This window comes from Akebia trifoliata, unplaced genomic scaffold, assembly GCF_017979445.1.
Source record: "Akebia trifoliata isolate Shusen 1 unplaced genomic scaffold, ASM1797944v1 Contig00341_ERROPOS679206+, whole genome shotgun sequence".
NCBI classification, from domain to species: Eukaryota; Viridiplantae; Streptophyta; class Magnoliopsida; order Ranunculales; family Lardizabalaceae; genus Akebia; species Akebia trifoliata.
The window spans coordinates 431040-457026 of NW_028236971.1; the positions used below are offsets into that span (position 1 = coordinate 431040).

The 25987-nt window shown below is 35.6% G+C and overlaps 3 long non-coding RNA genes across 6 annotated transcripts; all 3 read left to right on the forward strand.

Moving 5' to 3' along the window:
* The first annotated feature begins 331 nt into the window (after positions 1-331).
* On the forward strand, positions 332-5112 carry LOC147381610 (uncharacterized). Of its 2 annotated transcripts, XR_015174470.1 has the most exons (4): positions 332-550; positions 1800-1881; positions 2521-2631; positions 3327-5112. It is a non-coding gene; the product is annotated as an uncharacterized LOC147381610 (long non-coding RNA). The 2 variants fall into 2 exon arrangements; XR_015174469.1 differs by lacking the exon at positions 332-550 and having other exon boundaries at positions 1406-1881.
* Positions 5113-13494: 8382 nt separating this feature from the next.
* LOC147381611 (uncharacterized) lies at positions 13495-19753 on the forward strand. Of its 3 annotated transcripts, XR_015174461.1 has the most exons (5): positions 13495-13734; positions 15444-15803; positions 15958-16201; positions 18938-18998; positions 19126-19753. It is a non-coding gene; the product is annotated as an uncharacterized LOC147381611 (long non-coding RNA). The 3 variants fall into 3 exon arrangements; XR_015174459.1 differs by having other exon boundaries at positions 15444-16201; XR_015174460.1 differs by having other exon boundaries at positions 13495-13660; positions 15444-16201.
* A 975-nt stretch (positions 19754-20728) lies between these two features.
* LOC147381612 (uncharacterized) lies at positions 20729-25493 on the forward strand. Its single transcript, XR_015174466.1, has 2 exons — positions 20729-21467; positions 25232-25493. It is a non-coding gene; the product is annotated as an uncharacterized LOC147381612 (long non-coding RNA).
* Positions 25494-25987: the final 494 nt, after the last annotated feature.

Sequence of the window (25987 nt, forward strand, 5' to 3'; positions counted from 1 at the left end):
TCCTCAAATCATCTTCTCCTTCATTGCAAATTTTCTCATGGTATTTGGGCACATTTCTTTAAGTTGTATGGAATCCTAACTTGTCTACCAAAAACAATAAAGGACCTTTTCACGTGTTGGTCGTCGATTGGGTATTCTGTTAAAGGCACGAGGAGATTGTTGTGGAGCATTACACCTTTCGCAATATGTTGGGGGCTGAGGTTGGAGAGGAATAGACACATTTTTGAGGGGAAACAAATGGATGGCATAGATATGATTGTATCTATTTTGGGTATTTTGTCTTGTTGGTCTAAAGTTTATAAAGAATTTAGAGGGCTGTTTTTCGAGGATTTTATTTACAATTAGGATGGGATTCATTGTGTTTCTCGTGAGTAACGTCTTTTGTAAGGTCTTGCTAGATTGGTCATCTCGACTAGCCTAGCTTTGATTCATGAATAAAATATTACTTATCAAAAGAGAATAAGAACCAGAACCTCAAGGACCACCACTTTTGTTTAGGAAACAATAAAGAACCACCAAATCTTTTCATAAGAAGAATTTTTAAGAGATGGTATGCATTCAAACTAGTTTTTCCTATTTTTTATGAACCTAGGTAAAACCAATGAAGAGGAAAGAAACTGCCCCCGACATGTGCAATTACTGTACTGTGTCTCTCCTTCTAATTGCCCAAGACATCACGAATAACCTCTGTAAATGTTCCATTGTATTACTTATAGCCAGGACAAAGAGCCCAAGCACAAAATAAGTCCACAAAACCATGGATGTTTCATCTCTTCTACTAAACAAGAAGCAACAGAAACATTATCGTAGTATTTGCAACAAAATTAAAAGCTTTAGTGGTAAAAATGGCTTAAATTAGAAACCAGCCCATCCAGTAGGCTGAGAAGCTTGTTTGTTTCCTTCGCTCTTTGGGTCTCCAAATCGCTGAGAGTTATTCCCTTGAACTAGAGTTTTCGATATCTGAGAGCTAGCAGGGACTGCTCTGAAACTATCTGATTCGAAACCCCAAATGTCAATAGTTCCAGAACTAAAGCCAACTGTGGACTTGTTCTGCTGCCCATTCATTGTTTGAACCGATGACTCTTTGGAGTTGTTCTTCGATAAAGGTGGTTGTTGACTTGTTGTGGTTTGGGTTCTACCGCGAATGCCTGCCATGGCTTGGAGTCCGGGTATGGGGAAATGTTTCCGAATATTCCCTGCTGGAGTTCCCCTATGGTTCCTTCATTCTTCGCCCTTGGCTGTGACAAGGAATACAAATATACACACTGTTAGAACACAATTTTGAATTAAATCTTGGACAAGACCAAGATGACTTTGACAGGGTGAATTAGCCACCTAAGTACCACATTCAAAACCAGAGTCATCTTGTCTGCGATTTTGAAAAACTAATCCATTTTTGAATACTTAAGCTACCTTTTTTTTTTTTTTTTGTAATGGGTTTAAGTGTGAAGGAGAGGTTTTGGTCCCATGTATGTGGAATTAGTGTATTACCACATTAAATTTACCACTATAGAAGAATTTAACAATTAGAAGTGAAAGTAGGTTGAGAAGGCATACCAATAGCAAAATGGAAAAATTCTAGACTTAATTATCCTAACTATAAACTGAATCCCACCTAAACAAGAATTCCTTTAAGAACACCCTCTTTAAAGTCCTTCAAAACTTTACACCACTAAAATAAATATATAAAAATAAGAAGTAAGAATACTAATGATGCATGCAAGATAGTTTCAGACAATGTCTATATATTAATATTTATATCTTGCTTCAATGGTATGTTAACATTATGGGAAATGTAGGGACTATTACCAATGCTGCTGCCTCATTACACCAAGAGGGCGCAAGAGCTGTTTATGTATGTAGTACTCATGCTGTTTTCAGGTATTTGTCTCTTCCATTTTTTCATCAATTTAATTATTTTCATGAACAAAACTTCACCTGAAAACTAAGTTTCAAATGATTGCTAGTCTCACAGCTGTTGGAACTTAATAATCACAATTTACAAAGACACAAAGAATCGAAGGCAGTAGATGATTCATCCGTTAACAAATGAGTATTGCATTGATATATGGCTATAAGGAGTTGTGGCTAAAACTAGAATGGATGCTCTCTCGAACTAACATTGAATGTGATAGATCTAGGTTATGAGTGAGAAAAAAGTTAGAAGCTTCTGGTGTGCATTGGATTTCAACCCAAACTATTTAACCCTTATAATCTTAAAAGAATCAACTAAATCTTGAGAATTTCTTTTAGTTTATTGCTAAATAAAAACATGAAAACTAGATAGATTTCAAGAAGAAACTTGTCAACTTTTAAAAGCATGTAGAGTTCTTCAAGTACTATATTTTGGTCTTCATTGCATGGACACTTCTAAAAGGGTTAAGTACCTGCATTGGTTTCCAACACTCCTCAAACTCTTGTGTGACACTTCTAAATTATTTTTTCTTCCCTTAGTCCCGTACTCCTTGGCATTTGTCCACCTAGTAATGTTCTTACGAGGCCAATCTTGGATGCTTTCAGCTTATAACTCCAAATTGTACTACCCTGTTGACATATTGGATTTGTGGAGATAAGAGTATTTGATACTTTGTATTAGAGTCAGACATGACAAAAGGTGGCCATATCTATGAGGTTAGTATAAATGTTTAAAATATGTCCTCTTTGAAATATTGTCCTTCTTTTTCTTTTCTTTTTTGTATCTCCCAAACAGAAAGAGAATCCTTCAAATGAAGAATACTTGAAATTTAAGGCAACTGTTGTGGATGGTATTAGAGGGATAGTGGAATATTTTATTTATTCATTTATTTTTGTAAGGAAAAAATAGATGAGCTTTGAATATTGATCTTTGGGCAGGCTGAGCCTGACTAGATTTTGTCTAGACTTGGCTTTCTTGCTTGCCACCTGTATAAAGACGCCTCTCATTTCTCCCTCAAATTAATCACCAATTCCATTTTATATGTGACATTCCCTGAATAACCCGATAAGATTGTCTGGCTGAGCTTCACAGCTGCCTCAGTTTCTATCATAAGACAATAGGTTTAGTTGGAGGTAGAGGGAATGGGATGTTAATAATGCTTATCCTTTCGCTATTGAGTAGAACATGAAAAACATGGAAAAAAAAAAAAACAGAGATCAGTTTTGTTTTTATCTATTAGCCTATGCTACTCTTTTGGGGTGCACTGATTTTGTAACCCCAGATTACCTGAATGGATAACCTGCTGTGGAAACTAAGTGCAATCCATTTGTTCCCCAAACATGTTGTTTTCCCTTAAATTGAAGCAATTATTTCTCCCAATTTGATTCTTGAATATGGTTTCTATTTGTAGCCCCCCAGCAATTGAGAGGCTGTCTGGAGGACTCTTTCCAGAAGACATAATTACAAACACTATTCCAACAGCAGAAAAGAATTACATTCCTCAGCTGACTATACTCTCAGTGGCAAACCTGCTTGCCAGAGGTTATTTGGCGTGTTCATGATGATGGCTCCTTGAGTAGCATGTTTCAGTGACTTTTGTCTCGTGTTTTTTTTTTTTTTGGCTAATTCATTATAGTGTCTCATTGGATCATTTCTCTTTAGTTCAGAATCAGGCTTTGACCAACAACCCATTTCATGAATAAAGTGTGACCAATTAGAGAAACACAGTTTTGGGTTATGTTATGAAGTATTGTTTTTCTTGTTGAAGGAATGATGAGCTAGAATGAGAGGGAACAGGTTCTCAAAGAATATATTTTGACAAAGTAGATTCTTGGCCTCTGTTTTCCAATAGTTGAAGTTAAACTATGGACAGCATATTTAATGTTATATAGCTAATACTTCAATACAATTGTTGTTGTATGCGAAATTCTGTCTCTTCTGAGCAAATTTCACATGTGATGCTCTTCTATTATCATATTTATCGAGACTTGTTCATCCCTTTTGCTTACATATTGTGTAATGGCTCGTCATCAATTATGAAAAAGGTTTTTTTTTTGTTTCTTCTAATTGTTATCAAGGCAGTACATGAAAGGTCACAACTACATAGAACCCAACATGTGATTGTTGGTTTGTGAATCAAATCATGAAATTGAAGGTAACATAATTGTATGAGCAGAATTAATTTTGAATAAAATCACTGACTCAATTGTGTTTTCCAAAGTAGTTCATTCAACACCATACTAACTCGACTGTAAATGATTAAAGAACTGACCCACAAACATACTGTTCCGACATATATAAGTAACCTTCAACATAGATTATTAGGATCTTGAATTCCCCATATCTAGGTCTACACACATACATATAAAACTGTTGAACTTTCAACCAATTGAACTAATGAAGGATGAAGGGTTGGGGGGCACCGAAACTTCGATGGATCCTTGCATCATTTGTGTAACTTTATTCATTGTAGGTCTAAGCGATGGCTCCTCCTGAATGCACCAAATTGGTATCATCACAAGCTTTTCCAACCTTGTCATGTTGTCCATTGCCTCATCTTCACTCTCCACTAACATATCCAATCTTCCTTCTTTAAAGCAATCATAAGCCCTATCCATCAATATCATCTTGTCTTCATCTTTGAGATCTATTTCAATGTTCTTCCGACAACAAATGATTTCCAATAACAAGATTCCGAAGCTGAAAACATCCAATTTCACCGTGATAGCCAAGTTTTTGAACCATTCAGGGGCAACATACCCTTTAGTCCCCATAATACCCGTATTAGTATGAGACTGATCAGATTTCAAAAGCTTTGCTAATCCAAAATTGGAAATCCTCGCAGTAAAAGAGTAGTCAAGATGTATGTTTTGAGGCTTAATGTCACAATGAATGATTTGGGTGCTACACTCTTCATGTACGTGAGCCCTCTCGCGATTCCAAATGCAATCTGCATTCTTTGGTACCACTCTGGCGTTGAACTTCCAACGAGGAAGCTCACTAAGGAGCCGTTGCTCATGAACTCGTATACCAGAAGCCGGTGTGATCCGTCGTTGCAGAGTCCTAATAGTTGGACTAGATTCTTGTGATTGGTCCGGCTGATATCAGTTACTTCAGCTTTAAATTCTTGCTCACCTTGTTTAACCTTGTCTAACTTCTTAACCGCTACCAAGTTTCCACCATCCGATGCCATCACCCCTTTATAAACTGTTGCGAAAGCACCACTACCTAATTCTTCTTTAAAGCCATCTGTAGCTTTTTCAAGCTCTTCGTATGTAAAACTTCGCAGATTCATCCCTGGCGTGATTTGGCCCGGGTGAAGTTTCTTCAATTTCTTACGGTAGGTGAAGAAAACAAAGAGAGAAATCAATGACAGCATCATGAAGTTCAGAAACACCGAGCCTCCTAGAAGAAGTGACCCAATAAGGATCAAAGTCGAACGATGTTTCTTCAATAAAATTATAACCGGAGATGCTGAAGAATTATCTTTGCTTACTTTGATCAGGACTTTTCCTTCAACACTAGAATTAATCCTCCCACTTGGAGCTTCAACTTCCAACAGTTTCCATCTCTAAAAATGGCTACTGCACAGAAACAATCACTCAAGCAAGCTTCTCTGCACCAATCCTCGTTTGCCGATTTATACCATTCAAAGGCGGAAGGTAGCCAATCGCTGTTCATCATTTCCTTCATGTCAAATGGAGACGAATCTTGCGATCCCTCCTCGCAGCTTTGCGAAATGAAAATTTGTTTGCATCCTTTTAACTTGTTATTATGATCCAAGTAGGTATACCCGGGTGGACATTCACATCCATGTCTCTGATTCTCATCTAATCTGCAATAGCTGTTAAACCCCACAAGCCCCGCTTCCTTTATTCCCCGTAATGCTCGTACAAATATTTGAAGGTATGTAGCACATGGTGGACCACGACTGTGGCCATTGTGCCTAAAAACTCTATCATAATCAAGTGTTCCTCTTTGGTAGAAATCGTTTTTGTTTGTTGGAATTGCGCTAGATTCTGTGAGGTTAAATAGGGTGGTTCCATTTGCTGTCGTAAGGTAAATTTGGCCGGACTCATTGAAGACCATGTGAGCGGCCATTTGTTGAGTCCAGCTTAACCAGTAATAATTGTAAAAATCGTCAGTTGGGAAAGCAATTGTGTAAAGCACAAGATTACCCTCGGTTTGAGACCGAAGCTGAAACCTTCCACTCGAGTAATCATCGCTTTCTATCTGATGAGAAACAAGTGTGCTTCCTTGATTCAATATCTGTGTAGGCTATTGGGTGTCAGTGGGATCATCAAAGCTTGCCCATATATTAATACTGTTTCGGCTCACGAGTACTAAATTCCCAGTGTCGAGCATAGCTGCATAAGCGGCTCCGCTTCCCATGAATTCTGCTTTCCAAATCTCTCTGCCTTGAGGGTCGTTCAAAACGAGTTGACCATCAGTAGTTAGCTCAACTTTTGATCCTCTGTGCACCAAATTTGCTCCATTTTGCAGACCAAACTGTGGTCTTGTCAGGTACTTTGTTGAACCAGATTGCAAGCAAGAAACCTTTGATCCCTATGGGTTGGAACCGAAAAGCAAAATCACTTGCAGGTGATGTCCATGAAGAGTTGTCATTTAAAGCAGATAGAGATGAGCCCAAGCTAATGTTTTGGTAAGTCTGAGATATGGTAAATAGTGGTAGGTGAAGAAGAAAGAGAAACAAGAAGTGCAGTATACGATGAATGGCGGAAACCATTGAGGAAACTATCAAGAGTAGGAGAAGCAAAACAAAAGCTATGGAATTACTTGATTTATAGGCATGAAACTTGGATTAGAATCTCACTAGAAGATGAGAGACAAACATAGAGAAGATATCATGAGAGAGTTCATTAGTTCTCCAAGTTATTGGAAAGATTGCAGCACTATATATAGTGAATCCTTATCAGTGCTATAAGAAACAGATGTTTGGCTGCCCTAGCAATTGATTTCTATAGTTGATTTTGTTTTCAAGTATTTAAGGTATCAAAAAGACCCCATTTTCTGAAAATCTTTCAAACAAATGACCTGGTGAACATAGTCCAATAAGAAAATCTTTCCTTATTGGACAATTTTGAGCTTTTTTTTCTCAATGTTTTAGAAATGAGTGTCATGTCATCTTCATTGACGCACAAAATGAGATCAAAGCAAGTAACAGACCAAATGGCCCTGGTGAAGATAGTGTCAGACTAAACCCTTTAATCCGAAGTATAAATCAAACAAGAACACAAGAATCTCACGCGACACAAGATATACGTGGTTCGGTCAAAGCATCAACCTACGTCCATAGGCGTAAACGGCGATTTTACTATATTAACCAAAGAAGAACTAGGTTACAATTTCTCTCTGTCTCTCGTATATGTCTCACCACACTTTCGGGTTTCATCTCTTACCTTTTATATACTTAGAGTTATAAAGATATTAAACGGGTCAGATCCAAAACCAAACCAAATGGGCCCAATGTTAAACGGGTGGGGAAACCCCACACATTACCAATTAAATAGGTCATGCGGGTTGTTAACGGATTATTAAAAGATTCGGTTTGAATCCACGACAATCCCATATACAAGAATAGAAGACATAACCCAACACATAGTGATGTTGAAATGTTAAGGGAGTGTTTGGATCGAAATGCAGAACCTAATTCCTGATTCTGATTATGGATTAATTGTCTTAAGTGAACTATAAAAACTGATTTCCATAATCCTAAATCTCCTTCGTTTACACTTTTTTTGAAATTTGATTTTACAATTCGAAATCAGAAGCTCGTTTGGTTAAAATTGTTTTTGAAAAACTAATCTTAATAGAAAAAATTACTTCATTAATTTTCAATAAAATTTCATGGTCAATAGGTATGTTTAAAGAGTCGTGATGGGGTGACATTGGGATTTATTAAGATTTTCACCTTTCTGACATAGGGTGCGCACATAACCGTAGTTGTGTTCCTTGAGATATGAGTAAAAGCATCCACGGTCATGTGTGCAACTTCACGTCAGAAATGTGAGAATCACAGTAAATCCAATGTCACTCCAACATTAGTGATGTTTAAATTATCCAAAGAATTATGATGATTTTGTAATTTTTATTAGCATAAATGGTCTAATTAGCATTTTCTCAACAGCGTCGAAATACTCAAAGGATGGAAAGCTAAGATTGCCTTGATTAGTGTAACAATGATGGGCTGTCGAAGCATTGAATGCGCACGGCAAACAAAAGAATGATACAAACACGCGTGCACAACCAACCATCCAAAATGTGATAAGTGTACACGGCGCATAAATGCCCCGCAACCGACACACACGATTATCAAGACTTGATAGTTGGCAGTGCGCTGCAAGAAGAAGTCATTAATAGCACCGCCATGGAAGTTTGAATGGTCAGACTTCAAATTTAATGCCAAAGGCAGAAGGCAAAAGGAAAAGTGAATGTTAACGATCCAATGGGGGGCTGCCACATGTCGATAATTAATAATTTGGTCTCGATCCCTCGGATCAAGATCCGAAACATCGAGAGGGAGTATTATGGAGGATATTTTTCAGACACTGACACATGGTAGTTATGAGATGATTCTATCGAGTCACATGTGAAGAAGATTTGACCAACCAGTAAAGATAAAAAAAGGGAGATCGAGTAATACGGGAAGAGAATCTTAAATCGAGATTTCGAGATTCTGAGGATCGGAGATATAGTTCGGTCACATCCTATCCATGAAAATTAGGAATTTAACCATATTTGCGACAATCAAGGGAAGTCTCTAAAAGGGAGGGAATGGATAAAATGGAAATTAAAGAGAAAATTAAGGAGGAAGTTACCAAATGATTGTCCCAATTAACCATATGTTGACTCTATCATTGTATATCTATAATACTCTATTTTGTAATATAAAAAAATTGAGCTCTTCTTCCAGTAAATCAGATTCAATGAATCATCAAAGAACGAGGGGTTCTCGTATCACACTTTTGTCGTTCTCATTGCTAAATGTATGCCTGTCATTCAAAAATTCCAAACTAAAATCACAAACTAAGATGAGAGTTTTGAGAAGGAGAGGAAGAGAAAAAGGGAGAGTCTTTCCATTACCTTAGGGTTGAAGCCGATTGTGAGAGAGCTCAGACAGAGAGAGCTCATCTCCTGTGTTTAGGGTTGAAGCCAATTGTGAGAAAGAGAGAAGATAGAGAGATAGTGGTCTTCGTAAGGTGTTCTTAGGGTTGAACCCGAGAGAGAGAGAGAGATCGTTCGAAAGTCTGGTTTTTCTCTTTAGGATTGAAGATGAGAGAGAGAAAGAGAGATTGAATGATAGGGGGTGATTCTTTTTTCTGGTTTGAAGAGTTTCTTTTTTCATTTAAATTTTTTTTGGAGGGAGGTGTTGCAATTACCTGATTTGTTTCAAATAAGAAACGTGTTTATAATAATTATAAGTCATGTTTTCACATTGAGCCTTGATCTGACCATTGAATTGCTCAACATCCAACGACTCGACCTCATCAATTTCATGTTTGTTGTCACATCTGGGCGTGGAACCACTCTCAATGATATTTTCTTATAATTCCCCAACCCCACAAATTACATTGCGTTTGGATAGAACTTCTTGAAGACTTCTGCTCCTACGGAGAGCTAGTAAACGTTTAGATAGGTTTTTACTCTTGCGCGGAGAGGTTTTTGTTCTTGCGGGGAGAGATTTTTTGCTCTTTGTTGAGAAGCTCCAAGAATCTGCGTAGGTGTTTGGATATGACTCCTTGGCTACTTCTGACTCTTGCGGGGAGTTAGAAGTCGTTTGGATGCGTTTGGATGAACAACTCATTCGAAGAGTTACTCCGTGCAAGAGCAAGAAATTACTCTTTGCGAAGAAGTCGAGAAAACCTATTTCTCAAAATTCATCTTGCGGGGAGTCAATATCTAACGGTTTGTTTTACCAAAATACCCTTAACTTTATGAATATTAAATTTTTTTTTTTTTTAATTTTGAGTATAATGGATTTAAACACATTATATTAATATTTAATATTTAAAATATTATATTATATTATATTAATATTTATAGTTAAAATGTCAAAAATAATATAGTTTGAAGGCATATTATGACACTAAAAGACAGTCTGTCAATTTTTTTTTTTAAATTTTGAGTATAATGGATTTAAATACACTATATTAATATTTAATATTTAAAATATTATATTATATTATATTAATATTTATAGTTAAAATGTCAAAAACAGTATAGTTTGAAGGCATATTATGACACTAAAAGACAATCTGTCAATTTTTTTTTTTAATATTATGTCATATTATGTCAAAAATAGTCTGTCATTTTTTTTTTAAATTTTGAGTATAATGGATTTAAACATATTATATTAATATTTATTATATTAATATTTATAGTTAAAATATAAAAAACAGTATAGTTTGAAGGCATATTATGACACTAAAAGACAAAAAACAGTAACTGGTATAATATAAGGGTATTCTGGTCTTTTTTCTAGAAGTCATGAGAAGTCAGTATGGTTCCCAAACAAACTTCCAGCACAAAAGTACTTCTGCCAGTACTTCACAGCCCTTTCTGCACAGAATTACTTTTTCAGCTTCTCCACAGAGTACTTCAGCTCCTGTTCTTTGGAACAGTAGTTCTGCTCTTGGTATCCAAACAGGCCTTTATTCTTATTTTCTTTTCGACATTTCCTAAGTGCAATCAAATGCTTGGAACAATTTTTCCACGAAATTTAGTTTCACTTCCTTGAAAATAAATACCCTGCAAATCATATGAGCCCTAGTGTTAAGAAAACAATTTTTCAACAACCATGGTTGAATGACAAAGCAAACCCAACCAAATCATAATTTTCACCAAATAATTTATTTTTCCAAGCAAGATATAAGAGCCTTTTTTTAATTAACTAAAATAACGGTCAAGTCTTAAATGTGGGAAAGCCCCCTCAACATCACAACAATTATATAATGGACGAGAAGATGTGAAATAATTAGTCAAATCGTGTGAGCTGAAAAAGTTGTATGAATTTGTCAGAGTTGTCTCAAAAAAAAAAAAAAAAAAAAAAGGCACAAAGTCACCTGACTTCAATTAAACCTTAAAAAAGTCTTTCCATCTCAACCACGCATATACATATGGGGAGGCGTTTGGAGGCCCTAAAGAGAGCCTAACATTGTGCCAAACATTTTTCAATGTATGGGTTAGAGATTTCATAATGGGCTGATTTTATGTAAGGATGATCTTTATGATGAGAAAATCATCTTCATCAAAAATCAGTCCATTATGAAACTTCTAACATTATCAAAAGTGGTTTATAAAAAACGGACAGTCCACAATTCTTCAACTTGTAAACTAAGGTTAGAAATTTCAGAATGAGCTGATTTTTGTTGAGGATGATCTCTTCACCATAGAGACCATCCTCACAAAAAATCAACCCATTATGAAACTTCTAACCCCTATCTTAAAAAATGTTTGGCATAATGTTTGGCTCTCTTTAGGGCCTCTGAACACTTCCTATATATATATATATGGGTAGCGTTCAATGGCAAACTTTTTAGCAAAACATTTTTCAAAACATGAGTTAGAAGTTTTGGAATGGGCTGATTTTTGGTGAGGATGATCTCTACGGTGAGGAGATCATCCTCACCAAAAATCAGTCCATTCCAAAACTTCTAACTTATGTTTACAAGTTGAAAAATCGTGGACCGTCCATTTTTTGTAAACTATTTTTGATGGGGTTAGAAGTTTTGGAATGGGTTGATTTTTGATGAGGATGATCTCCTCACCGTAGAGATCATCATCACCAAAAATCAGCCCATTCCAAAACTTCTAACTCATGTTTTGTCAAAAAGTTAGCCATTGAACGTGACCCTATATATATATATATATATGGGTCCCGTTCAACACCCTAAGCTTTACCACACACTTTAACAAACGTGTTTTGTCCTACATGGGTTAGAAGTTTTGGAATGGGCTGATTTTTGGTGAGAATGATCTCTATGGTGAGGAGATCATCCTCACCAAAAATCAGCTCATTCCAAAACTTCTAACCCCATCAAAAATGGTTTACAAAAAATGGACGGTCCACGATTTTTCAACGTGTAAACATGGAGCTAAACATTTCGGAATGGGCTGATTTTTGGGGAGGATGATCGTCTAATCATAGAGATCATCCTCACCAAAAATCAGCCCATTCCAAAACTTCTAACCCATGTAGGATAAAAAACGTTTGTTAAAGTGTGTGGTAAAACTTAGGGTGCTGAACATTTCCCTATATATATATATATATAGGTCCCGTTCAACAACAAACATTTTGGTAAAACATTTTTCAAAACATGGGTTAGAGGTTTTGGAATGGGCTGATTTTTGGTGAGAATGATCTCTACGATGAGGAGACCATGCTCACCAAAAATCAGCCCATTTCAAAACTTCTAACCCCATGTTTACAAGTTGAAAAATCGTGGACCGTCCATTTTTTGTAAACCATTTTTGATGGGGTTAGAAGTTTTGGAATGGGCTGATTTTTGGTGATGATGATCTCCTCATTCTGTCGCAATTAAAAAACCACTCTTTTTAAAACGATCCCATTTGCAACTGTAGCGGGAGTCGTTTTTTTGAAAAATGACTGTTCTGGATAGTCGTTTTTTTGAAAAACGAATGACGTAGTGCATCACCCCTTTATAAACTGTTGCGAAAGCACCACTACCTAATTCTTCTTTAAATCCATCCGTAGCTTTCTCAAGCTCTTTGTATGTAAAACTTTGCATATTCATCCCTGACGTGATTTGGCCCGGGTAAAGTTTCTTCGATTTCTTACGGTAGGTGAAGAAAGCAAAGGGAGACAGCGACACGAAGTTCAGAAACACCAAGCCTCCTAAAAGAAGTGACCCAATAAGGATCAAAGTCGAACGATCTTTCTTCATTAAAATTATAATCGGAGATATCGAAGAATTGTCTTTCCTTACTTGGATCATGACTTTTCCTTCAACACTAGAATTAATCCTCCCGTTTGAGAGTGAGAGCTTCAACTTCCAACAGTTTCTATCTCTAACAATGGCTACTGCGCAGAAACAATCACTCAAACAAGCTTCTCTGCACCAATCCTCATTTACCGATTTATACCATTCAAAGGCAGAAGGTAGCCAATCGGTGTTCATGATTTCCTTCATGTCAAATAGAGACGATTCTTGCGATCCCTCCTCGCAGCTTTGCAAAATGAAATTTTGTTTGCATCCTTTTAACTTGTTATTATGATCCAAGTAGGTATACCCGGGTGGACATTCACAACTACACTACGTGAAAATCCCCAATTTTAAGCGAAAAAATTGATGGGTCTCGCCCGTCAATTTTTAATACTTAAATTCCGCGGCCTTTCGACCACGTTTCCCGTCTCTCGCACGATTTCACTCACTCTCACTCTCTTTCTCATGATCTCATCTCACTCTCTTTCTTTCTGTCTCTCTCTCATTCTCATCGATCGATTGATCGATCGACCTCTTCATCTCTTTCTCACAGTCGTTCTCTTGATCGATCGACCTCTCCATCTCTCTCTCTCTCTCACACACACAGTCTCTCCCTTGGTAGATCTCATCTCCCACTCTATTTGATCGATCTCTCTTTCGATCTGCTCCCTCAATAGATCTCTCTCACTTCCATGTCTCTCTGACGCAATCGCAATCGCAATCGGATTTGAAGTCTCTAGGGTTTCGATTTCTCTCACGCAATTGGATTGTACTCTCTAAGGTTTCGATCTTTGTCACAATCCGTCGTCTTAGATTGGAAGCTGAGTTTCTGCTAAGGTGTTCTCACTCTTCAAGGTATGATCGACTGTAAATCTTGATTTGAAGAGAATCGACTGTAAATTCGATGATGATTTGTTAGTTTACTAGTGCGTGTGCGTCTTACGATTAAATCTATCTTCGATTCTTTTAATGATTCATTTTGTATTATTTTGATGTTTTAATGGTGGATTCTGTGAAATTGATTTCCAAATGTTGAATTAGATGGTCAGATCCTTGAGAAATCATAGCCATGTAGATTATAGATTGGACTTTTGTTATAGGAAGCCAGCATTTGTTCTTGAAAGAAAAAAAATCTAATTTAGTCATACAGGAAGTTCAATTATTATTGATAAGGTCCCAATAATATCATTTTGGGACCGTAATTTCACCGAGATTACCATCGTATAAATACTAGTTCCCTTAAAATAATAATAAATTTTATTAAATCCCAAATTAATGTGGCTAATAATAGTTTGTTACTAATTTCAGGTAAAAAGGGCACATTCGGAAACCAACAAAAGAAATAACAATTACTGTTACAACATGCAAGCAAAAAGGAAACATCCGGCAAAATCTCGAGGATTTTGGACGTCACGTCACCGCGCCGCGGTCCTCTCGAGGAATTTGTCCTCGAGATTTTTGCAGAAGCTTCCAATTGCTTCGGTGGTTGTAACTGAATGGGTAGTTCGAAGCGAATCATCCGAAAAGTTGACCCGATTACCCGAATACGAATGTTATAAATTGGAGGGTTGATTTTAGAGAAGGGGTCTTCTCCTCTTCTCTTCTTCCATAATTTTTGGTTTTTATTCTTTTAATTTCTCTGTAATTTTTCCTTTTGGTGAGATCTTGAGTGTAGTGAGAACATCAAGAGGAACCATTCATTGTTTGTGTAATTGTTGGGAGAGCTATAAAAGAAGCAATTCGGATCGATCATCTTCTTCACCCATGTTCTTTGATCTTTTATTAATTTCTGCAATTTTAATTCTTGCGATGATCGGCTAGACCTTCCTTAGAGAGGTCAAGAATGCCAGAGCAATTTCATCCTACCAATGTTGTTTGATTCTTTATTTCTAGTTTACATGTTAATTCTGAAAATCCTCTTAGGATAAGATTAGCAAACTTATACATTCAAATCAAGCTTAGATGATTGTTACTTAGATAAGTTCAAGAACAATCATGCTATGTGAAGGATTGAAGTATAAGTCAGCTACACTTGTTTGAAGTTGGGATTTTCATGAATACTCTTCGGTTACCATCAATGTTTAATTCGATTTATCATCCGATCCACGAGCAATGACTTGCTACGTGGATTGAGTTATAATTAGAATAAATCAGCATTTTGGATGAATTGCAATGGTTTGATTGACTTCTCTAATCCCTCTCTCTTAGATTTTCAATCTTTCTTTTCTGTTTTTAATTTCAATTGCAAGTAATTTTCATTTCATTTGTGCAACAAATCAATTTTGTTTTTAAGAAAAATCTGTTTTCTAATTCTATTTTTGTTTCTAACCGAATGAATCTTTGAATCTTCATTGTCCCTGTGGAACGAATTCGACTTGCCCAAAGTTTTAATTCACATCTTAATCTCTGCATTTATTTAGCAAGATCTACAATCGATCAATTATGCTTAAGGTTCACTTTAAATCTTTCACACTTTTCTATTGATTTTTGTTTATTTGCTTTTAGCGAATTGGAGTGGATTTCTTCTCTGTTGGTATTTATCTCAAATCTCTGTAATTGTTCAGGTAGACAAGATGACACGTCTGAGAGACTCAATGCTCTTTTTGAAAGATTCATGAATCAGCCATGAGCTTTGGTTGGCAGGTCCTGAATATGGAACTCATAGAGGTAAAATCTTTTATTACAAAATCTACTTGAAAGCTTTTTTTCCCCTCTTTTTATCTGCTTTGGCTACGGTTCTTATACTTTTCTTTCTCTAACTGTTCCCTCAAATTTGGCCTTGATTTTGTGTAATTGTTCCTCCAATTTGGCGCCTGACTTCTGCACTCAATCTTTCATTATAAAATATGAATGTACACCCAAAGGTTTCCTTGAATATATCAATCAATCAACTGTCCCTGCACTATGGAATTTACTTTTCACAAGTGAACTAGTACTCCATTAACATTGTCTGTATTTCTTTTTGCAAATTTACAATATATATCATTGTCTGTATTTCTTTCTGCACTTTTGATGCGGACATACTTTGTTTTTTCTGTGCTATTCATGCGGACTAATTCTTGGGTAGCTACCAAACAGGTGCACCGTGTACTGGTAGACATAGTTTCTGCTTCTGCAAATTCGACACCGGGTCTCGGAAGATATCCTCCATTTAAGAGATAGATAGTTATGCATTATATGGTTGGGAATTTCCATCGATGCTTCTTATTTTTGCTGCATTGGATGTGTTTAAGAATGAAGCAAAGAAGATGGTGGTTGCACTAGTTGATATGGAACGTGCTTTTGTTCCTCCCCAACACTTCATCCGTTTAGTGCAGAGGAGGTATGCTCAATAATTATTTTTTTTATATATATAAATCCATACTATTTCATGATAATATCACTTTGATTTTTTATTTTTTTAGTCAATTCCATGTTGATAGTTTAGTGTTGACATGATCCCAATTGACACAGATAATTGTTCCAGGATTTTTAGCTATGTTGACAGGGGCCATCTAACATACCTTAAGCCACATTAACACATAACTCCTAAAAAAATTTCACAAGCTTTCCATAACTTTCTTGGTTTTTGTTCATTTGATGATTAAGTTATTTGAACTTATCATTCCTTTTGTATTGAGATCATTTACTTAAATGGTAAAATCATAAAAAATAAAAGATAAAAAAATAAGGGGAGTCTAGGGAAAAACATCTCTCTTAAAATAATCTGCAGAAGAAAAATCTGAATCTTGGAATGATTGGAGTTGTGGATTGAATGAAGAAATATGAATGTGAGTTGTTCATTTCGTCTTCTGTACAAGATGCGCCAAAGAGATGTTAAGGCTTTTTGTTTGAAAGTGGGTGCACTTAATGAAAAGTCAAGGACATTGATGTAATTTTTGTTCTTTGTTGTTGTTGTTTAAGGTGGTGCACATACGTCAGATTGTAGGTGCAAATAGAACAGACATTCTTATGTATCAATATTGGCCTACTAGTTGGGATTGGTGCATGCCTTTCTGCACTCGCCTGATTAATCAACTCGTCAACCCGATCGCAATGATTCCCAATGATGGATGCGTATTCCATTGCTTTATTTTGTTACCAGATGTGTTTCAGAAATCCGGATGAGGTATCTCGAATTGACAAAACCTTAGAAATCACACTACGCTAGGAAAATACGACCCCAGAAACATAGAAATCATCATCTTGCAAATCAAAAAGAAGCTTCACGATAAAAATCACTAAAAATTGACCAAATTACCAAAATACCCCTAACCTCAAAATAACCCTAGAGCCTACGTTAAGCTTAGGAAATCCCATTCAAACACATAAAATAACAAATCGAAACCAAATAAATCATTTCGCCAATTTTCACAGAATTCGACAAAATTACGAAAATGCCCCTCATAAAGTTCATGAACATTTCGCACAAAAAAATTTCATAAATAACAAAAACTAATATTTCCATTGAATTCCTTACGAAAAATTGATTCTAAAACATCCTAGAACATTAAAAACCGACTTAAAACGTGAAAAGTCCTCTCCGGGGGTAAAACGATAATTTCACAATTTTTCATAATTAAAAATTCCGAAATTAATAAATAAAATATTAAATAATTAAAGTGAAACATTGATGAAATTAATTTAAAAATTTGAATTAAAAAATCGATCAATCGAGCTTTCAAGTAAAATTGTTGAGGGTTCGTGAGATATTTCTTTAAGGACCCCTCCATTTGGGGGTCCAAAGAATTAAAGATATTTTAGAGGGGGGTTCTTCAAAAATTAAAAGTAAATCAAGCAAGACTGAAGTCAAGGTATTAAAGTCAATCAAGTGAGGCTGAAGTCAAAATTAAAGTCAATTAATGAAGACTGAAATCAAGATATTAAAAGTCAATCAATTAAGACTGAAGTCAAAACATTAAAAGTCAATCAAATAAGACCAAAAGTCAGAATAGAACTCTAATTAAATAATAACTCTATCTAATAGAGTTCTAACTTAAAAATAATTCTACCTAAAACAAGTCAAACTAAAACACAACTCTAATTAAAAGATCTCTAATTAAACACTAACTCTATCCAAATCAACCCCTAAAAACATCTATAAATAGAGGTGCTCACACCCTATTTTCGTATCAAATCAAAAACCCTAAGAGAAGTAAGTCTAGAAGCTCCCCTAGCCCCCCATAAACCTTAGTTTTGGAGCCCCAACTCCTTACCTAACATCCCCCCTTCAATTTTAGTCTAGAAAATCCCTAAAATCCCTCCAAAAACACCCCTAAATCCGCAACAAACTTGAAGAGTTCAGATTCAAAAACAAGGAGATACCTTAATCTAGGAGATCCGAAGTCAAATCCGGAGACAGAACGACGCAAGGGAGTACAGTACAAGGAGCTCTTTTTATCAGATATGAGGGAGCAAAATCCTTGCTATCGGAAAGGTATGAAATTTTTTATTTTTATTTTTATCTAGGTTTTTAGCAATGTGATATATTTGGGAAGTTAGTAGAGACCGGCTTTGGCCGGGCGGGGTTGGTGCCTAACACCTTCCAACCCCGTAACATGATCCCCGAATTCAGATTTTTTTATGGTAGATTAGTTCTTTTTATCCATGTTAGAGTCAGTTTGGTTCCTAGACCATAATAACTAGGTGGCGACTCCCAAACCTCAAGGGTCAAAAGCGGATCCGCGCACCCCGCGGATCGAGGGCGCTTTCACTTTCTAGAGATCCATTATCTAGGGAATCACCAATTAAATCTGAATCACATTAGACACCAAAATTTGATTAATACTGAGTTTTTCCCCCGTAAGGGTCACTTTCTTCTGCTTTTCTACCCATTACTAAGAGATCACACATCAAGATTTTGTTCAAAGAAGTCTTTCTGGGGCATAAATATTATACAACCAGGTGCTTTAAAGTACATATAATACACACAATTCTATTCTTGTATACCTAATAAAGCTCTTCATATATAAAACACACAACACTAGAACACCAACAACAACAACGATAAAAATAGATGGTTTAATCTACGCTTTCTTTTTTTCTTCAACATTTACTTATTGTTGCACTTTCACACCAGAGGCTGATTTGGGTGAAATGAGGCTTCCCACATGTGGAAATGCTAGAAATGAAGTAGCAAGGTAATGATACAATCTTTGCTGAATCTCAACTTGTACACTTTGTCATCTGACCTTTTGCCTTGTTGGGTGTGCTTGCATGGCAGGTCAAACAATCCCTTATAAAATATATATATTTTTTGTTTTGGAGGGGAGATTGCACGGGGCTTTTACCTGGGTTCTCCTCTCCTCTGTTGTGTGTGTTTTGCTTCTATTTTTACTTCTATGATATTTTTGAATTGTACATCAACAAGTAATAGGTTGTTTGTGATAATAATGCTCTATGAAGAATTGGCAAAGCATGATAAACACTATTTATTTCATAAAAAAGGAAAACAAAAAGAAAAAGAGTAAAGTACATACAAAACTAGTTCAAATTCATTTAATTATACATTTTTTAGATATATATTTGAACAATTTAATATTTTAATTCACATGTTTAGTAGACGTGATATTCATGGTTACTACCTCAATCTTAAAGTACTTGGTTAATCCTACATATCGGCTAAAGAATTTATACTTTTTGGCACACTCGTTACACATACATGTTTTCTATCATTTGGTTGAGATATTTTATGTATCCTCAGCATTTATATAATCCCTTTTATTATTATCTCTATTAACTAACTTCATAAGAGGCTGAAGAGTATACACTTGCAGAAACAACCAAATTGGCACTTTTTTTAAATCCTGTATAGGTGTTCTGCCAGGCATTGCTAACTAGGCTTCTTTGCTAGATTGGACTCTCGAGGGAATGTAGTATTGTATTTGTTTATTTAATTGGGTTATTTTATTTTGCATCATTTGATATTTGCCTCTATGAGGGATCCTAATGTCGTGGTGTTCCTTTGTGGATTGTGTGGCTTTATTGAACTTTTTTTCCTTTATAGTCTGATGTAGACGAAGTATATTAAAAGTTCTATGTAGTTTATTTACTTGGTTTGTGCCTCCATCTCACGCGCACTACTTGGGTTGTATTTCTCTTTAAGCTCTTCAATCATAGTTGTTCTAAATCTAGTCTTAAATAGTTCATGTCAGTCGATGTCCAGCATTGTTACCTAATTGGTAACACTCCATTAAGAATTTTATTAAACACAGATCTGATTGGAATCCGATTGGATTGTTATTTTTAATTCTAGACCAGATTTAATGTGATAATTATTGGTAAAATCTATGAGTATTGATGCCATGGACCTGGGTTCAAAAGGGTTCAGCCCCCATGAGGGAGCCAACCCTTCATCTAATCAATCACAAAGGTGGTTCTCCCACTATCTTTCACAGTTGGTAAATTTGAAGTAGGGAAATAGTGTTGTATGAGTTGATACGATTGTGCGATCCTTCTATTTTGGGTATTTTATCACTTTTGTTGACCTTGTGCTTGTGTTTTTGTCCATTTGTTACTTTCACTATGATTAATTAGTTTCTACCTGAATTGCTTAGTGATGCTTTGGTATTCTTTAATCTTCTACTGATATTTGTGTACTTAACCAATGTGATATTCTCAAATCAACTTATCTCTATATCATAAGTTCCGTGGTGAATGAATATGTAGATTCATGCTTTCGTTTGAGCATATTTTTTGCAACAAATAACCGTACAATAGTATTAAGTGAGATGTATGTAAGCTGTCATCTCTGTTTATTGTTAGATCTGTAAAAAATTGCAGCCAGATAATGCGTTCTGTTTTGTTGTGGTTTTGTTGCTCTAGGTTCCAACAATGGCGTAATTTACTTAAGTAGAGTTTAAGCAAGCACATCAATTTTGAATTGTCTGCATCTAATCCATTTATATTCCGAGCAATTAGATGCATGTCATCTTCCAAGCTATTCATTGGACCATCTGTTCTTTGGAATCCATAGACCATCTGTTCTTTGGTTCCTTGTTTTCTTCTTCTACATGGAAATCGACTTTGAGTTGGTTTAATAGGATTTTACCTCGGCAATGTTCGTTATGGTTGGTAGCCCTTCTTTTTTTCTTCTCTCTTTTGTATCCTTGAGCATATTGGATATTTTGTGTTGTGAAAGTGTGTATTGGGCTCGTTGGTTTTTATCTAAATAGTTTTTTGTAAGCAAATTTAATCTCGTCTCTCCATGTTTTTTGAGTGCCTTTTTGATTGGTTAAACTTTCTTTCATTTAATATTAGAGTTCTAAATCCATGCCTATACTAAGCAATGCCATAACTTTAGCAATACATGTTGTTGTGTGCCTTCCCTAGTCAGAATAACTACTACTTCATAGCTTAACAATATTCTCAAGATTCTACATCCCACCTCTCAATAAATTTTATTTATATAAAATAAAAACCCTACATCGTCCAATTTATGCATTTACAATCTGTTTTTAGACTTTTGTCCACAGTCTAGAAGCTTACTATTAAATGGCATATGATTGTTATAGTCACCGATAAAGGAATTTTTGCTTGTGTTGTGGAAAACTATGCCCTTGGAACTCTTGAAGGTGGTCTCCAACAAACAACAGGGATAATTGAACTTGGTAGGGCATTTGCTCAGGTTTAGTTTCCTTGTCTTTACGTTTTGCTCGATTACTTGTTCATATTTTTTTCTTGATTTTTGATTGGTATGAGTTTTGGAACGTTGCATTTGTAATATCTACTGTAAAGATAAACATATTAGAAGCTTAATCTAGTTGTTCCTTATTGACTATCCATTATGATGAATGGATGTTGCTAGTGTTGATCAGGATGGGAATACCGATGAATGCCGGCTCTATGGCATGGATGGGACCTTGCTTTGTTGTGATGGATGCCCTTCGGTTTATCATTCCAGATGTATTGGTCTAGTCAAAGTGCTTATACCGGAAGGTTCATGGTTTTGTCCTGAGTGTACAGTTTGTAAGATGGAGCCGGATCTTAGAATTGGAACAGGTCTAAGAGGAGCGGAATTCTTTGGCATTGATCCATATGGGCAGGTTTTCTCGGGTATCAACAACCACTTACTTGTGTAAGTCTTTCAACTTGTTTGCTCTTTTTTACTCGTTTTGTCTTATTCCTTATGATTTTGCTGGAATGCTTGGTGGTCCTTTGCACTATTTCTGAGCATTGTTTATTTGTAGTTTCTCTCACTCTCTCTCTTGTGTTAAGTATAAAAATTTATTGATTAAGAAGTCAACAGGAGACCGAGGTAGCTCCCAAACAAGGAAAATAAGAACCTGAAAAAGAAAAAAAAACACACACACAAAGGCCAATGGCCATAAACAACCCCAGCCAAAGCCTGTTACAAATGCATAAAGAGTCCCACTTCAACAAAAATCCCTCAAAAAAGACTCCTTTGAAATCTTTACATATTGCTCCAGTGGCAGAGAAGGCCCAATATCTCTAAAATCACATCTTGAGGAGAGTTTTCCTTTCCTTGAAACACGTTTTTGTCCCTTCTCTTTCCATAGCCTCCTACACACGGCAATTGGAAGAATAACCCATAAGTATCTTTTCCTATTGGAGAAAATATTGTGAGTCCAACCAAGAAAGAGGGGAAAGACTGGAAATCTGCAATAACCCATAAGTAGAGTCTCTCTCTCCCTCTCTTGATAAGCTAAAATTTTATTAGGGAAAAAAAACAGGGTCATGTACAAAAACTTATCAAAAGAAAAAAAAAAAAAACAATCGCAAGCCCCTAGTTCGCCTCCAAATTACAAACGTGCTCCCATCTAACAACAAAATCCTAAAAAAAGTCCCCTTGAATTCCTTAAAATAACAAACCCTAGGCAGCATGGATAGAACAAGTTCCTCTCTCTCTGTCTCCCACCCCAAGGCAGCATGACATTTACTATGAAGATTGCAGTTTTTTTTCTTCTTCCAATTTCTCTAAGGGCTCGCCACTGCTTGTTTATGGTGCTTTGAAATTAATGATTGCAGGGTCAAGGCATGCGAGTACTTTCTTCGTCTGTACAACATGCAACCTTGTACTCAAGTATCTGCAAAAGTATTTTACAGTACTGGGAAATACCTGAAGATACAATAGTTTTAGTTGCATTAGAAGAAAATCAAGTTTCTGAGGCTCATGCTTCATCTAACCCCAGGAAAATCGTCTCTGCAAAAAGTGTGCTTCAATTAAAAGCATTCTCATCAGCATCCCTTCTTTTCATTTGGCCAAATTCAGAAAAGAAACTAATGGAGGTCCCAAGGGAAAGATGTGGTAGGTGTCTTTCATGCAAGGCTCCCATTACAAGCAAGAAAGGGTGTTTATTAAACATGGCTGCCTCTAATGCCATAAAACGACCAGCAAGGATCCTTGTTGGCCTTCGTTCCTTAAAGAATGGAGAGGGAAATCTTCCTGGTATTGCAACATATATTTTATACATAGAGGAGAGTTTACGTGGTCTCGTAGTTGGGCCCTCTTCCTGAGTGCAAGTTACAGAAAACAATGTGGTAAACAAGTTGAAAATGCTTCAACTTGCACTACGATAAAGTTTCTCTTACTCAAGGTAAAGTTTTCCTTTTAAAACACTTTTCATTTTGTTTACTTTGTTCATACTTCTCAGTATTATTTGACTTCTATAAGTTGCGATTGCAAAATAAGTATTGTTTACTTGTAAAATGGAGATCATTGTTGAAAGTTTGTTTACATCATTTGTTATTGAGTACTCCCCCCACCCCCACCCACACCCCACAATGCATGATTGAGTATGCTTTGATACCATGTCATTTTTAGGTGTGTGGATAGTTATATCCGAAGTCTTTGCTCTCTGATAGAGGCGGTCTTGAGTTGATGCATATCCTACATTTCATTTGCTTTTTTGGGTTTATCATATATGTATCAGGAGTTAGTGAAATCGAAAATGAATGCACTTGAATTAGTAAAAGCATGGCTTTACATAAAAATGAATGCTTGCTTGTATCTTGAATCTTTTTAATGTTACACTGTCACTTCCACAAACCATTATGATGGTTCTGCTCTATGTCTCTTGGTGAAACATTAATTTCATTTACCAGTAAGGTAGTGATTGATCAATCCATTATTACCATTTACTTAACGGCTGTTCTGCATTCTTCCTTATAGATCATTATTCCATGTACATAATTTATTTGAAACTTCCACTGTTTAAGTGCCAAACTTCCAAACCATTCTTGTCGTCCAAATGCATTACATATTTGCACACATCCCTGAAATTCTGCAGAATAGGGGAAAACTTAAAGACAACATTATTACAATTCCAGTAGCTATTGTTTTTTGCCATCCTAGATACATGTTTAGGTGTCACCACAATTTTCTGCTATTCGAAAATGCTGTTTTTTTTTTTTTGCAGTGTTATTTGTGAATTTTAGAAAGTAGTTCAAAATGCATTTTATTGCATATCTCAATATATTTGATCATATTTGCCTATGTAATTTTCATCACCTGCTGTTCAAGATTTACTCTCTCATTTTTAGTATTGAGGAACTATACTCGTAAGTCATAACTTGTAAACTAGGCAATTGACGACAATCTCTTTTAAGCACTTGTTGCTCCAAGTGCCTTTTTGGGCTAGAGTTAACTTCTATTTAATCTCTATGATAGAATATAGTACATTAGTAATGATTTTCTAAATAAGTTTATTTTTTCATTTGATGCAGTAACATCAGTTATTATATGTATAAGATCCTTATATTTTCCTCTTTCAAATTTACTAGATTCTGCAATCACTAAGCAAGCAAGCTAGCACCTTGTTGTAGATTCTACAGCTAAAGAATTCAAATATAATTGTATAACTACTTGATGCACGCCTTTTGAAAATATAGTCCTTCTCAACCTTTCTGGTAAAATCTTTGTAGTGCATCTGATCCTACATGATTTGATCTGTCATTTGATATGAGAAAGTTAGTTTGGTTATCCATGACCTTGGATCTTTCTTTATGCTATTTATGGAGTAGTTTCTTCTTTTTTTTTTTCCCGAATTCGTGAAGAATTTGTACATGTCAATATTAATTAATTTGGACATTTATTGATTAGGCGAAGATCTTGTTTCTTAGATTTCTTGAAATTGGGTTTAGGCTGTTTGTTATTCTCAAATGACTTGTTCTTGTAGTCTCACTCAAGACTTTCCTTCAATAAGGTTAGTATAGTTCAATTTCTACATTTTGATGATTCTCACATTCCCAACATAGATCCATTGTAGTACTTTAGGCCACTCCCAACATAGAACCATGTTCTCGTATTTTTTATAACATAATTCTTATTTTTTAACATTTGTGAATAAAATCTAGTTATATTCTTTTATTACTTTGGGTTGATATCTCGATATATCAAATCTTTTTCGTGTAGGTACGAGAGCGCTATTAGGATTTCTTTCAGAACAGTAGCAATGTGGGGGGAAATCCAAACCTTGAGAAAAATAAGAAGATGTGATAGAGTGAAGAGAACCAGAAGAGATCAAGGGCATCACGACCATTTGCTTCTAACTGTGTTTTATTTCTAAATAATTATGTGACGTAATTTCATTTGTAACTGCCCAATTGTTTCAATTAGAGCTTGTTTAGTAATGAAATTTCAATATATAATATCAATTTTGAATTGTTTAGTTTAATTTGAAGCTTGTTTTATGATTTTTGTTTTGTTTGTTATTTTTCTGATTTGTTTATATTATTATTTCATTTATTGTGATTGGTGAATTAAAGGACCGCCTATTGTTTGTTAAACCTCCATATTTGACGGTCATATTCTATGGATTTTTTTTAAAGCCCATTTACAAGAAAATATTTGATAGTTCAGGGCCGTAAAAAAAAAATTCTACAAGAGAATATTTGACGAGCATATTTGACGGGAGGGTCCGTCAAAATTTGAGAAATTTGACGGGCTAAGACCGTCAAATATGAGCTTTTTTCACATAGTGTGAAGTGTTGGTTAAATTGCACAAACGTATATACGAAACTTACAATTATTTTTTCAAATCGTTTGAAGTTAAAAAATTTCAAACAACAGACTTTGTGAGCAAAAAAAAAAAATTGACTTAAACGAAGTGTTGGTTAAATTGCATTAACATATATACGAAATTTACAATTATTTTATCAAATCGTTTGA